This window comes from Mustela nigripes, chromosome 10 (genome assembly GCF_022355385.1).
Source record: "Mustela nigripes isolate SB6536 chromosome 10, MUSNIG.SB6536, whole genome shotgun sequence".
Classification (NCBI taxonomy): domain Eukaryota; kingdom Metazoa; phylum Chordata; class Mammalia; order Carnivora; family Mustelidae; genus Mustela; species Mustela nigripes.
This window is the reverse complement of record NC_081566.1, coordinates 42,067,903-42,083,529: the sequence shown is the minus strand read 5'-3', so window position 1 is coordinate 42,083,529 and position 15,627 is coordinate 42,067,903.

Below are 15,627 nucleotides of genomic sequence, written 5' to 3'. Positions count from 1 at the left end.
TTCTCCTTGGTGGGCTCCAGATGGATCCCAGGAAGGCGGATCCCTCTGGTTGCTGGGGGAGGGTTGGCCTGGGAGGAGTCTCCAGCAACCCCGGGGAAGCCGGTTTGCTCCCCACCCTTGGCTCTCTCCCTTTTTATTCCCTGGCTTCCCTCTCCTCTGCTCAACTTCTTATGCAGCTCTTTGCTTCTTTCCTGCCTGCCCTGCCTCTCTGCCTGCCCACCCTGCTTTTCTCTCCTCTTCCTCTTTCCTTCTCTGCTTCAGTCTGCCTCTTGTTCCCCAGGTCCTCTCCCCCCTCGCCCCCCCCCCCCCACCTGCCTTCTCTATTTAAATCGATACCAAAGCCAGAGGAGTAGGTGGAAAAATACCACGCTGGGGACAGCAGGGAGGGAGGCTTTAGCGGGAGGCTTTTTGCTTCCTGCCACAGTAGAAGGAGAGCAGAGATCCCAGAAGCATTACCATGGGAATGCAGGTCACCCACGCACCCCGGGCACTCACAGCCTGCACCCCGACCCAGCACTGTCCCTCCCTGATGGCAGGAGACAAGGAGGGAGAGAGGGCCCCACACCGCTGTGCCACACTGCAGCTCATTGTGATTCTAGACCCATGGGGAAACTGGCACTTTCTGAAGTGTAGTTCATCTTGGGCCCAGCCCCACAGAAACCCTAGGTATCCTGCATTTGTTGAAGCCACCCAAAACCCCCGCATACAGAGTTGTGTACTGGTGTACCAAAGAAGTGGGGGGTGGGGGGCGGGCTGGGTCCCTGCTCTGCGGAGCTCTCGAAGTTGCTGGAACACCTATGCCAGGCCTGTGTGCTGGATGGTCCAAGACCTGGGGCTGGGAGCGAGGACATGGGCCGGCCTGAACGTCGCTTGGGAAGACTTTCTCCAGAACCCAAACTCAAGTTCAATAATAAAAAAGGTCCTTTGATTCCCATTCTGCTAAACTAGAAATGCTCTTTAGTTATAAAGAGCTGTCAGTAATGGCCCATAAACAGATTCCCCAAGGCTTATAGACACTTATCTTTTGGGGGGCAACTACCCACCGAGGAGCCCCCCCACCTGGAAATAACAACACGAGGCGCAGGCTAGCCAAAGCTTGTCCCATGACATCACCCTGGGCCCTGCAAGGGAACTGTTGGCCCCGGAGATGCCCCAAATGGACCCAAACCAATATCCAGAGTCACCAAAGCATCTCCTGGATCCTAGAGAGTGGTCTGTGGGTGGTGAGGAGGGGGGCTGTCACCCCAAGAGCCTTTACTCCTGGTCCAGGGCCCCACACTGTGGGGAAATATGGATTCTGGGTCCAAGTGTCCCAGGGTAGAGTTGCATGTGTGAGTGTGTGAGTGTGTGAGTTTGAGTGTGTGTGTGTGTGAGTGATATTTCTGAAACACACATGCACACACCACACAGAGAGAGAAGAGACAGGACCCGGCCAGCAAGCACAGGCGGCAGGTAAGCACACAGAGTCAGTAAGGCCTGGGCAGTTCTCCGCTTCTCCTGGTACTCACCAGTTTACGCCCGCGGATCACAGCGGTTGTTGTGACATTCTAGAACACTTTGACTTTTCAGAGCTTTCTCGTCTATTTTCTCCCTTGATCTTCGCAGCAGTTTCACAAGGATCACGTTCCCAACTCCCAAGATGAAAGGCTCTGAACTCAGAGAGGGTAAGTGACTTGCCTAAGACCACACAGCTTATTAGATTCAATGTTTGATGTTTCCAGTGGGTCAGAAACGTCTTCCTTTTCAAAAAGAGACAGCGCAATACGCTCTGTGGCTCCTTGGTCTCATACACATCAGCTCTAACATTGGTCCAATACCGCCCAGGAACTTGCCGCTGTAAGACTTTCCGGGCCTGGGCCAGGATGGGATGTGTGGGCAGCCGCCTGACAAGATGAGGCAGTAAGTAAGTAAAAGACCAAATTGCCTGAAAAAGAGGCATTTTTTTCATAAGACGTGTGACTTGCTCCTCAATGCCGGTTTATGTGCACATGCTCACATCACCTGGGCGACCACTCCCTGGTTGCCCAGATGTCCTCTCCTTGTCTCTGGGCATCCGTGTGGCCAGGCCTGCTCCCTGAGCAGAACCCCCAGTCTAGAAGGGGGAACAGCCCTCCTTCCTGCTCTGCAAGCCCTGCTCCTGTGGGCGGGACACACACACACAGGGGCTTGACACAAACAAATGCAGAGACCCCAGCCAGCTGTGGGAGCTTTGCGCAGCCATGCCAGGGGGTGGATGGAGGGAACAGAGAGCACCTCTGCTGCATGTTGGGGCTGAGCAGCTGTGTCCTGGGTTCCGGAACTAATGCTCAGGCTGAGCCCTGGTCAGTATGTAAGTCCTCAGGCCCATCCATATATGGTTTGCAGTGAGCAGAGGGTGGGGGGCTGCTTAGACTCCACAGGCTCTGACCAAGGTCCTGAAGGTCCCTTTGGGTCTAGAGAAGGAAGGTGAAGTGGCAAGAGACCAGACATTGTCCCTAGCGAAGGGGTAGACAGGAGGTGCTTCCACCGTGGAGGGCTGGGCCAGCCACCTCTTGGGGCCAGAGAAGGCGGCCAGAAAGCCAGGCCAGTCCTGCCCAGCCACAGCGCCACGCCAGCACCCCTCCTCCGTCCTGCGGGTCTTCCCTGACCGTAACGGGCCTTCTGAACAAGCTGGGAGGGAGAAGCCACCGCACAGAGGAGGAGACGTAGAGGACACGGGCATCGGGTCCCCCTCAAATGACCGCCGGGCCTCCTTGCCTAAAGAGGAGCTCTTCCTCCCCCTGGCCTCATTGGAGATCTTCTGGAGGTTGATTTAAATCAAACTCTAAAAAAAATCCCTACCTTGTATCCCCGGGTTTATGTTCCCTTGGCTCCAGTTTCCTGCTTGTAATTTGGACCGCACCGAAAAGATATAAACATCTCTCCGTTTGAAGAGCCCCCTGAGGACCTGACAGTGGCTCCCCAGCCAGCCGCGATCAGGGAAAGCACTGGAGGTTAGAGACACCAGCCTGGGCCATCCTGACTGCCCTGCAGCCTGGCCTGGGGGTGCCGGCCTCCCCAACAGGGTACCACAGGGCTCGGCTCTGGGTGCCGCCCGGCTTGGCTCTGGGAGTGCGCAGGAAACGCGGAGGAGGGCTCTTCTGCTCCCTGCACCGTGGCTGTGTTTGCAGTTTACAGCCGGGCACCTAATTTATAAGCTGTTTTTACTGCTGTTGTCAAACAGCCACAAACCAAAGAAATAAAGTAGCCAAAGGAACAATGGCTCCCCCTCTGCCTGGGCCCTCCCAGCCTGTTTGCTGTGTCAGGGCCTCTGTCTCAGGGGCTGAGGAGCCAATGCCCTCTGTGACAGACACTCCACAGTGACTCCCTCTGGCCCGGTCAGAGCAGGAGGCACACCGGAGGAGGTTGGTGGGGAAATCAAAGGTGGCTCGCCGCCATATTGGAACACCTCAGAGCAGAGCCCCCTAGGCCCCTCCAGAGAGAACCGAAGCTGTGTCCCCACCTCTCTGCCTCTTGGCTGACCGTACCTGGAATCCACTCTCCGGCCCTTTATGTGGCTCCCCCTCCAGCTTCTCTGTGCTTGCCGAGAGGGCGAGGACCAAGGACAACATTTGGGAGAAAGAAGGCCGTGATGATGTCCTCACCCCAGGGCTCCATGCTATCCCCCAGGGGACAGCTCAGCCATCACTCTGCAAGCCCACAGCCCTCGGGGTCCATAATGGAAGGCCTCCAGACCCGCACTTGAGGGGACGGTGCTGGTCCTTCGTGGGGAATAGTGTCTTCTAAAAAATGATACTTTGGACAGCGTTGGGCCCCCTTCTTGTCATTCCTGGGCAGGGCTCCTGGCAGGCAGGCGGTGGAGACATATGTGAGGGATGAAAGATGAGTCAGGGAGGGAAAGGGGGCACGAGCCCATGAAGGAGCAGCGGGCTGAGTGATAAGGTAAGGGACCCCGGGGGAGGGGGAGGCGTTTTTAATCTCTCTGGACCCTCCCACTGGACTCCAGCGAGGGGTGGGGGAGCCGCCATTTCCACAGCCGCTCCCCTCCAGGGGGCCTCAAACACATCAAGTGTTCGGTTAGATGTTGAGGGCCTCCAATGGCCTCTTCTGCAGTGAGAACTGTCAAGGCAAGCCTCTCATTAATCACGCACAGGAGTGCAGAGAAGAGGGATTGCTTCTCCCGGGGCATCCGGGAGCCTGTCACAGAGCGGAGTTTCCTGGCTGGAGGAGTAAAGGCAGCTGTGGAGAGCGGGGTAGGCCACGGTAACAGCGTTGTTGAATCCTGTTTGCTCTATTTCAGCGCTGATGACCACTGCAGTCACAGCTCAAGTCAAGGCCACCTTCTGTCCACGGCCACCCAAACCGCAAGCTCACCTAGACCCATTTAGCGAAAGTCCCTGCGCTAGAACTGCCAGCCTAAGCGACACCCCTGTCCATGTCCTTTAACCCACACAGAGACAGACCACAGAAGCCCTGCTCCTCATCTCTCCTGCCCAGGCCAGGCCGCCCTCCACGGGTGCAACCCCATCACACCCCTCACTTGTAACCAACACCCCCTTCCCACTTACCCCCGCACTCAGCTAGTCTGTCATTCCACAAGCAGCGTGGGCCTCCTAGATGCAGGGAGCATGGGAGCCTGGACTGCGTTCTTGACTCTGCCCTTGAGTTGCTCACAGTCAGGCAGGGAATTCTGGCCTGAGAGTCAGGAGCAATGGCAAAGGCCAACCAGCCCAACCACCTCACGGGAAAGAAGCTGGGAATGGTCACAGAGGAAGCCCGTCGCAGAGCGAGCGCTAGACTTTCATGCTTTCTCCAAAATTGCAAGGTAATACGTATGCATTTGGCGGTCACACAGACCAGGGCTCGAGTTCTGGTTCTGCCATTTCCTGGCCGTGTGACCTTTGAAAAGTTACCTAATGAGTCTGAATCTTAGTTCATCAGTGTTTCAAACAAGGGGACCAATGCGTTGCTTACAGTGTTCTCATAAAGGTCAGAGTAAGATGAGGTCAAGCGCAGGTCCACAGAATGAATTCAGTAGATGGTCGCGCACGCGTGCGCTTGTGTGTGTGTGTCTGTGTCTGTGTGTTGGAGGGGTGAGTCCAGAAGGAGGAAGAGCAGTAATGGTGGCTTAGCGTGACTGTGGCAAGGATTTCACTTGTGCTCGCTCCCATCCACCCTCTGAATAAGCACGTTGGCCTTTGAGTACAGTTGAAGAAAATGAGTCACTTGCCCAGGTTGCCTGGAGAGCGGGTCCTGATCCTTCTGCCTTGTTCACAGCTCCTCTGACTCTCAGCCAATACACATTTATTGAGCCCCTGAGGTTTACAAAATTACACTGAGGCTCTAGAGAGAAGAAGGTGAAATCCTTGCCATCTTGGAACATAGAGTTTGGGCAGAGAGAACATAAATATAAAAAAGTAACCGACAGTTAAATCAATGCCAACTAATCCTATGTGAGTTCCAGACCAGGAGGGGGTCACAGCAGGTTGGAATAATCAGGGAAGGCTTCACGGAGGAGGCAGGGAGTCCGGCTGGGCCTTGAAGGATGGGAAGGTTCAAGAAAAAGGAAAGGTAAGGAGAGACATTCCAGAAGGCAGAAATGGAATGCGCAAAGCCCCAGAGGTAGGATGGTCTAGGTATGAAGAGAGCACGTTGAGTTCCACCATTCTGTGTCGTCTTTGCATTCATTCACTCATCTCTTCACTCAGCCATTCACTTAACACATCTTTCTTGAGCACCTGCTATTTGCCAGGCATTGGGCTTAACCTTGGGCATTGGGACAGACAGACGGGCAAGTTGTGGACACTGCTGTCACACTCCATCTAATTAGCAAGACCGACTAGACAAGGTAAACATAATAAGGTGCTAGAAGGGCCAATGGAGGGGCCCTTCAACCATTCTTGTGGGGCCAGGCAAGGTTTTCTCTAGGAAGCAGTGCCTAAGCTGAAACATGAGGGGCGCAAATATGGAATGATTGAAAAACATTCATATTCACTATCAGCACCATCAGCATTGTCAAAATAGCTTACATTTATCGAACCCTCACTAAGTACCAGTGACTAGACTGGGTGCTTTACATGCGTTCTCTTCTAATACTTAGGACATTCCTGTAGGAGAGGGGCTGTTCATTACCCCTATTTAGAGATGAAGAGATGGAGTCTGAGAGTTATCTACAAGGTTCATCTGAGTCACATGGCCAAGAAGTGGCAGTGCTGAGATTCACACGATGTCAAATGAGTCTTAACCTTTGCCACCTCAATCATTCACCAAACTGGAAGTCAGGAAGAAGTAGGCTTAAATCCCCAGCTATGTGTGTGTACACATTTGCATGGTTTGGGGGAGAGTGGTGGGAGGGTGTTTGTTTAACCAACTGATGGCTGCTGTCCCGTCTGTCCACAGTGCTCCCCAGCATCACTCCACCTGCCCCTACCCTCTGACGCTCAGCCTTCCTGCCCTGGAAGGGGCTGATCCTTCAGAGCATAAACCTGGTTTTCCAAAAAGCTGGAGAGCCAAAAAGCAAAGGAGCCCCCAGAAGAGCCAGAAGCATCTCATCCTTCTCATCTTCCCACACCCCATCAGCCCCTTTTGAAGATCTGGTCCCAGAGGAGATAGGGGCCAGGGGCACAGAGCAGGTCTGGCTCCGAGTTGCTGCCAAGGCAGCTCAGATGAAGTCCCACATCTCTTGTCACCCAGACTCCCCCAGTTAACAAACCAGGGCTGCCAACCAGAAATAAATGTACGGGACTCATTCTCCAAGAGCGGCTGCGTGAGGTGCCACAGTGGGGCTTAAGATCAGCTCTGTCCAAGCGGGCCTAGTCTGTTTCTAAGGAGATAGGCAAGGGGGTGAGATCCACTCCCAGCTGATTGTCTACCATCCTGGGAGCCCCAGAAGATCAGGATGCGAAAGGTGGGGGGATCAAGTGTAAGCAGGGCAGGAGATAGTCCTCTTTCCCTTCCAGAGACTAGGAGGGGAGAGAGAGCAATGAGGGAGGTTAAATGAATCAAGACTTAGAATGGTTCTTTCAAACCCCTCCCCTGGTTGCCCCTGAGGGCAGGCACCACTAGGTACCCCACGACAATGGCAGGATGGGGCCTTAGATCACCAGAAGCCCACCATGGGTTCAGAGACTTGGCCCCCAAATAAAGCAGCAGCACAACCAAGTCCTATGGTAATTGAATTCAGGATCCTCCTTAAACTTGAAGGTGAAGCTGATTAGGCTTAGGATAATCAAATAAACAAAATAAGTTTATAGGCCTACTTCACAGGGTAGATAATCCACTTAGAATACAATACCCCAAGAGGAGGCATAGGCTCCTAGAGCTCCCAGATGAGATTATAATGATTCTGGGGAAATGGATTCATTGTGGCTTAGAAGAACTGAAGTATTTTAGCGATATTCCTGATATTGGAGAATGTAGAGAGAATCTAGTCCTTCTAAACCTATTCTGAGGCTCACACTTGAGATCAAAAGGAGACCAGAGGCTGATAAATGGCAGTACAAAAGCTGAAGGTTCTATTTTTTGCAAAACAAAAACAGAAACCAGGAGATGGACACTGGGACAAGCCACGGACCTTTTGCCGATTACACAAGCTTCATGTGCACTTGTACACGCGCCCATGCGTGTGGCTGTGTGCCATCCTATCACAGGTGTGGATTCATGTAACCACCACCATAATCAAGATAGAGAACAAAGATCCCTCATGCTATCCCTTTATAGTAAGGCCATGCTCCGCTTCTTCTTTTCCACCTCCCCTCCTCCCGAGACTCTGGCAATCACGAATCTGTCTCCATCTGTATGATTCTGTCACTTGGAGAATGTCACATAAATGGAATCATTCAGTATGTGACCTTTTGAAATTGCCTTTTTTTCCCCGCTCCACATAATGCCCTGGGGATCCCATCCAGATTGTTCCATGTATCCGTCTTTCGTTAATCTTTTTGCAGCTGGTTCGTACTCTGTGGCATGGACGTACCACAGTTTGTCTAACCGTTCATCTCCTGAAGGACATTGGGGCTGTCTCCAATTTGGGGCTCTTACAAATAAAACTACTGTGAGCATTTATGTACAAGATTTTATGTTGACGTAAGTTTTCATTTTGCTGGGATGCATGCCTGGGGAGGAGAGAGCAGGATCACATAGTATTTGCTTCCTGTTTAAGACAAAGCAGCTGCGGGGGGGGGGGGGGGCGAGGAGAATGGACAGATAGACATGTGTGGGAACAGCAGGCTGGGAAAGGAATGTACGCTTAGTGCCCTGGAAAGACTGAGACCGCTGGGGGCATGCTGGGGATATGTCCAAAGGCAACGGGAAAGAAGAACTATCTGAGCTCCAAAGCTATTCAAAGCAGAAGTCAGAAACAAATTATGAACAGCAGAGTGATACCAGCCTCCCATAAACCCCTAACCATGCTAGAAAGATGGGCTGACCAGGATGATTTTCAAGCTGTGGTCATGTGCTGGTAAGTCAGGGCCCTCTACCCAAAAAGCACAAGCAGAAAGGCTTAATTATTCACCGAGGAGCTGTGTGGTCCAGCCCCAGCCTCCTCCGACCAGAGGGTCTGCCAGGGGAGGGCCCCAAACCCTTCACTCTCTCCCTCCACAGACATTAGCTGAGGCCCTTCTATGTGCCTAGCACTGTGCCGGGCTTCTGTCTGCACCCAAAGAAGCTGGCATCTGGACAAGCAGCAACCACTTAGAGGTAACACGAGTTCTGCAGAATAAGAGGATGTTGAGGGCTGTCCCAGGGCAGCTTAAGAGCATAGGCATCTCTTTGGGGTGCCTGAGTGGCTCAGTCTATTGGGCGTCTGACTCTTGATTTCAGCATAGGTCATGATCTCAGGGTCATGGGATCGAGCCCCGCACTGGGCTCTGTGCTGTGTGAGGACCCTACCTCGGATTCTCTCTCTCCCTCTCCTTCTGCCTACCCCCAGTTGTGCTCTCTCTCTAAAACAAATTTTTTTAATTAAAAAAAATCAAGCATCTTTCTCTTAAAAAAAAAAAATATATATATATATATGCATCTCTACAAGCTTGAGCTTCTTAAAAATGGTGGACTCCAGGACCTGTGGATGAGAGACCTTAGGAACAATGGCGAATACTCCCTGAACACCTTGTCAGATACCAGGCCCATGCCAAGCATTTGATAATAATTTAATACTGTAAGAGTCATGCAACAGGTACTTCCTGAATTTCCTACTATGTGCCAGAATGACCAAAGAGGACACTGATTTCACAGGACAGGGAGAGTGACAAGAGACAAAAGCCTCCTAGAATAGTCCCAGTCTAGCATAGTCCATGCTTTTCTGATCTCCTTTGCTGGATATTTGAGTAATGATTCAGGGATTCTCAAACGTGGAGGGGTGGGGAGGTTTAACCTCTAGTTTGGAGCTTAAATAGAGATTGAAAAGCATATCTGAAATGATACTATAATTCTACATTTGGAAAATAAACGTTCTTTCACTTTTATAGTAAAAACTAGAGTAATTCAGGCTTGATAAGATGGTCTTAGCTTGGGGCAAATAATACATTATGTGTTAATAAAAATAATTTTTAAAAAAGTTGGTCTTAGCTAGTGCCGATCCACAGAAAAGGAAAATTCTCGAAAAGGGCAAAGTTCTGGGGCAAGACACAGCAGAATCTTTGAAGGGGTGTGTGCCCTTTTTATGCCCCTCACAAAGAGAGTTTGAGTGAAGAAAAAACCACCCCACAACGTTGTTCTAGGAGGTTCTCATACTCGTCCTGGCCCCATCCGCATGGTAGACACTCTCTCTCAACTGAAGTCAGAAAGCAAGAGCTTCGGGACACCAGTCGGGGGCCTTGGGTGCCTCCTGCACCATCGTTCTTTGATTAACACTGTCCCTTTCCTCCAAGAAGCCCTTTGTAGATGTCAGGTTGTTTCCCTTTTCTCAAGTCGTCCAAGGAAGAAAGCATCTCTCATTCTAGAAGCTGGGGCCAGCCCCGCCGGAAAAATCCAGTCTGTTGGTGAATTTGTCGGAGAGTCTGTCTGGGTGGTCAAGGTCCTGTGCATCAAGCGTTCCTTTTGGGAAATCTGGCCGCTGGAAGGCAGGGAGTGGGAGAGGATAGGGTCTCCAACCTGAAGCCCTCCCTCAACGGCATCTGGCAGCCCCTAGAATGTTCCAAACCTCAATCCGTGGGAAAGGAGCAAGATCAGCTTCTTCTCTTTGTCCTTAAAAAAAAAAAAAAAAAAAAAAAAAAAAGATACATTCCAGATAATTTCACCGTGATGAAGAACCGCTGAAGTAGCAAAGGAAATAAATTAGCGCCGTCTCAGCTAAAATCACACACAATTAAAACCTGGATCTGAATGTACTTTCCTGTGCAGAGGGAGCATCTTGACAATGACACGCATTAGTCATCCACTCAAGCCACCCAAGTCCGTGTGTGGGGAGACCATCCCCGGGATTGCAGGGGAGAGCCGGGAAGGAGAGGGGCTGGGTGCCTGACCCCGTCCTCAGCTTTCCGTCCTCCCACGTGGAAGCTGAACATTCTGCCTCTCTGGGACCCAGGCATCCAGGATGAGACCCACTGTGAAGAGATCTGGACCATGACCTGCTTATGCAGAAGTACACAGAAGTGGCCCCAGCTCCGGGATTCTATGACAAGGGTCCCAGCCTATAAGGAGCTCAGCATCTGAGAGATCATGTCCCCCTCTCCTGTCTTCAGGCGGATTGGTCCCCCTCCACTCCGGGAGGCATAGCAAGAATTTATGTTCTCAGCTGACTTCTTCCCCCTGCTTTTCTTTTTCCTGTCCTTATAATTTTTCTTCTTCCGGAAAAGAAAAGAAAACCTGCAGCAAAGGAGATGAAAGAAAAGAGCACAAAAAAGACTTTATGAACCAAAAGGCCCTGGGGATCCCCACCTAGAGAGACTGGTGCCCAAGTGACAGGTGTTTGTCACCTCCCCTGGGGATAAAATGGGCAGGAACGTGATTCATGGCAGAATGAGCAGTAGGGATGAAACATAAAGATGAGATTTCCAAGGTCAAAATTTTAATCCCTTTGACAAGAGGCTCTCGGGGATCATGGGATCTCTTTTCCACCAGAGGCAGGGGAGCTATGGAAGGAGAAGAAAGGAAAAAAAAAAAACCAGACCAATCAGGTGGGCTTCCACCAGAGGACCTGGGGCCTCCCCTGGACTGGGAGCCCCGCCTCCCCACCGAGGACTGAGTGAGACAACACCCAGAAGCTCCTGGCACAGAATCAGGGGCTCAGTGTCAACTTCACCCACGCTGCTTATCATGCAGGACAGCTCTTCATGGCAGGAAAATGGACCAGGCTGACCTCTGCTTGATGAACCATTCATCCTCAGCCCTCTCTCCCTTGGTCCATCGTAAGGCCTGACAGTCAGGACTGAGGGCCCAGGGCGCTTGCTTTAGGCTGTAGTTAGGCTGGGACTGGGCTGGGACTGGGGTGAACCAAAATGTATAAAGGCACCCACACTCGGGGTCCTGCGTGGTCAGCCGAGAGCGACTGCTTCTGTAAAGGCTCTAGCTAGTCTCTTTATTTTTTTAGCCTTGCCATTCAGCCCTCTGCCTTTACTGTGTTTCTAGAACCGAAGAATATAACAGCCCTTGATAAAGCCACAATCCCGGGATGGGGGTGGGAGGTGTCATCTGGACTCCTTAGTTTTTACTGATTCACTTCTCCCTAAACCCACAGAGGTAAAATGAAAAGAACAAAGTCGGACAGAACAAAAATCACCCATCAATAGCGCTGTTTGATATGGGGGGAACAACTCAGTCACTCACCCCTGCCCTCAAAACTCCTGGATGGGAACCCCCACCCAGAGGCTAGGGGCCTGGAGGGGCAGGGGGAGATGTGGGAGGAATCTCTCCTGTGCACAGAGAGCTTGTGGGAAGTCTGCCAGGAGCTGGGTCTTCTGCTGGGTGCTCTAGGGAAACAATAATGAGTGATACAGTTCCTTGGGCGGAGTTTATAATTTAAGTAGGAAGGTGGGACACCCAGATAAGGTAAATTGGATGACATTCAGAGGATTGCAAATAAACACAGAGTGACACACACCAAGACTATTCCTGCAGAGGGGTAACAGAGTGGTGTGATCAGAACCCGAAGTAAAGGGGGGGACGGTGGGGGGATGAAGGAATCCTGAAAAGAGTGGAATTTTCTCCATGGTTTATTGATAGTGTTCTTCAAAGTGTGGTCCTCAAAACCACTTGGGAAAGCTAGTTTCAAATGCAATTCAGGAGCCCCCCCTTTAGCCCAACGAGGTGGGATCCAGGAAATTACGTTTTAATCAGTTCCCCAAGTAGTTCTTTCACACAACCAGCTTAAGAAGCACGAGTTTAGAAAGCAAAAATAGGGGGTGCCTGGGTGGCTCAGTGGGTTAAGCCTCTGCCTTCGGCTCAGGTCATGATCCCAGCCTCCTGGGATCGAGCCCTGCATCGGGTTCTCTGCTCAGCAGGAAACCTGCTTCCTCCTCTCTCTCTGCCTGTCTCTTTGCCTGCTTGTGATCTCTGTCTGTCAAATAAATAAATAAAATCTTAAAAAAAAAAAAGAAAGAAAGAAAGCAAAAATAGACCCAGGTGGTGGCTACTGGGACAGACCTTGGGAATGGTTTTTTGGAGAGCCCCGTGAGCTCTAAGATCTATGTTGGAATTAATCCAAATATTAGAAGTAAGACCATCAAGATTTCCTTCTCAGAGAGAAAATAAGAAGGAAAATAGAGGGGTCAGAGACAGGACAAAGAGAAAAGGGCAGGATCCGGATACATAGAGTCCCAGTTTCTCTGCCCCGTGAATGATTTCTGAAATGCAGTGTTCCAAAATGAATAGAGTCTGATTGGAAAAGAAGACAACCAACAAAAGTAATGCCAAGGAAAAAGGCTGGATTTGAGTAAATACTTTATTCTTAAAAAAAAAAAAGATTTTATGTATTTATTTTACAGAGAGAGAGAGAGAGAGATCACAACTAGGCAGAGAGGCAGTTGGAGAGAGCGAGCCTGATGAGGGAGAGCTGAGCAGAAAGCCTGATGCAGGGTTCAATCCCAAGACCCTGTGACCATGACCTGAGCTGAAGGCAGAGGCTTAACCCACTGAGCCACCCAGGTGCCCTAAATACTTTATTCTTAACATATGAGATACCCCATGTGTAACTCATCTGCGGGCTTCGAGAATAAATAACCAATGTTTGACAAAGACACATGGTAAGAAACACGCAGAACACCGTGACTCAGTATACACATGTGTTCACATGAAACTGAATGAAAGTACAAACAAAGCATGTTTTCTCCTATTATGTTTAATTTTTTAAAACAAGTTCTTATTGTAACCCACCCATAGGTCTCTACCCGCCATTCGAGAAATATTGACGTAGATAGGTGATAAATAAACACTTAGGGACAAAGTCTTTTTGACAGCCTGTGGGTCAAAGTCAAGTGAATATGTCTTGTGCACCCCTGGTGCTAAGCTCTCAGGAAACCTAACCATTTTCCGCTCCTGCCTTTAAGGGTCTTCTCAAAAATGTACTCCTCCAGAAAGATCATTCCAGATCAGCCTTTTCCAATGTCAAGCATCCCAAGCCCTCTTAAAGTTTTCCCATTCTGGTGTGTGTGTAGGCAGTGCTGACATGCACATCAGAATCAGCCAGGCATACCCACAAATGATGCTGCCTGGTTGGTTTCTTTTCAGATGCACCATGGGGCACGAGACCTTGTCCGTCAGCTTCAGATCTCCGAGAATCTCCCTCTTGCCTCTACGGGTTCCGTATAGAGGGAAGGGGGAGTCTCTCTGGTCCTTTCCACCACTCCCTCCTGCATCCCCCTTCCCAAAATAGCAGTTCTCCTAGGAATCTTTTGAATACATTAAATTAAGCAGAACAGGATTTGGTTACCATATTGCCCAGTTTAACTGTTTTGTATACTCAGATTCAGTTGAACAGAGTACAAGTGTATCATTTACAGTTGATTAAATATGGTGTTTATGGTATGTACACTTATTCCTATAAAAGTTGGGCACCAGGACCTTGGTGAGGAATGTAATTTCCATTATCACATTGTTTCTGGGCAAAAACAGATTCAACCTCCATCATTTTTACCTGCAGCGCCTTTTCCAGGAATCCGAGGACTCCCTGCTGCTCCACACAGCTCTGCCATCTGCAATGTCCTCCCGCCCTCTGGTTCTCTGTGTTCCAAGGGTATCTGTGGATCCCAAGAGCTCCCTGAGGGCAGAGGCCAAGGAAGAGCCCGGTTTCGTGGAAGTCTCTCAAGAAAAGGAACCAATACAAAATTCAGTCCAATGGTTATATTTCTTTAGAACCAGGGAGATCACAGCAATGTACACAAGCTTGGAAACTCAGATCCCTTTCTTCCAATGTCTCTTCATTTGATTGACCAGAAATACTTACATAAAAATGCTTCCTGGGCACCTGAGTGGCTCAGTGGGTTGGGTCATTGCCTTTGGCTCAGGTCATGATCTCAGGGTCCTGGGATCGAGTCCCGTTTCGGGTTTTCTGCTCAGCGGGGAGCCTGTTTCCTTCTCTCTCTCTCTCTCTCTCTGCCTGCCTCTCTGCCTACTCGTGATCTCTCTCTCTGTCAAATAAATAAATAAATAAATAATCTTTAAAAAAAAGGTTTTAAAAAATAAATAAAAAACAAAAATAAAAATGTTTCCTATTTGCAAAAAGGCCTCCTCTCCCTACCGAAAACACTCTACAACTTCCCAGCTTTCTCTCCTCATCCCACAAGTGAGCAACCCCAAAGTTTAAGCTTCATCAACTTTCCCACGCACTCACTTCTACTAGGGACCCTGTGCTCAACTTTCACTATTTTCCAACAGCCAAAAACAGGGCTCTGTACTCGCTGAGCCCAAACAGGGAGCGGTCAGAGAGCAACAGGCATCTTGGGGTAGCCTGTCTCAAAACAGGGTTCATCCACTGACCTGAATCAGAATCGCCCGGAGAGTTTGGCCAAATGCGGATTCTGAGAACTGCGGAATCTGACTCTTGGAGATCAGCGGGTATGTATTGTTACACAGGTTCTGGGTGAAGTTTAAGTCTAAGGACCACTGCTCTGAGCCACACTCTATCTACCAGGGGCACTGGTAGGATAACAGTCCTCAGGGACTCCAAAGGCCCCATCCAGGAGCCTCCTGGTGTGGGGGCTGGGCAGAGGCGGTCTCCAGCAGAGGAGCGCCCACAGAAGGAGGTGGCACCACACCCTCAGCCTTCCTTCCCTGACTCGGTTCATCTGCTGGGTTGCAGGAGGAACCCTCCTCTCTTCACTGCCCCACTGCACAAACAGCATGCCGACTCGCTCTGTGTCTGACCCCTACTTTCAGAGCCCAGTGAGCTGCGCTCAAGATCACTTTATAGGGGCGTGTACCCAGCATCTTTCTCCAGAGACACTCTGGGGTCATGGAGTCCCAGCCTTCCTGGCAGGGAGTTATGCATGGCTAAGCCTAGAGATTAAACGTATGATGCAAAAGGTCAGTAAGAGGGCCATTAAGTCCTCTGCTAATTACCTAAGAGCTTCCAAAAGACTGAACTGAGTCCCCATCTTTTCCCAGCAAAGTATCTGGCTTGGAGCAGCTGCCATGGGAGCCAGGTTGAGACAGAGAGAGAAAGAGGGAGAGAGACTCCCATTTACTGAGGCGTGCTATGTACCAGACACA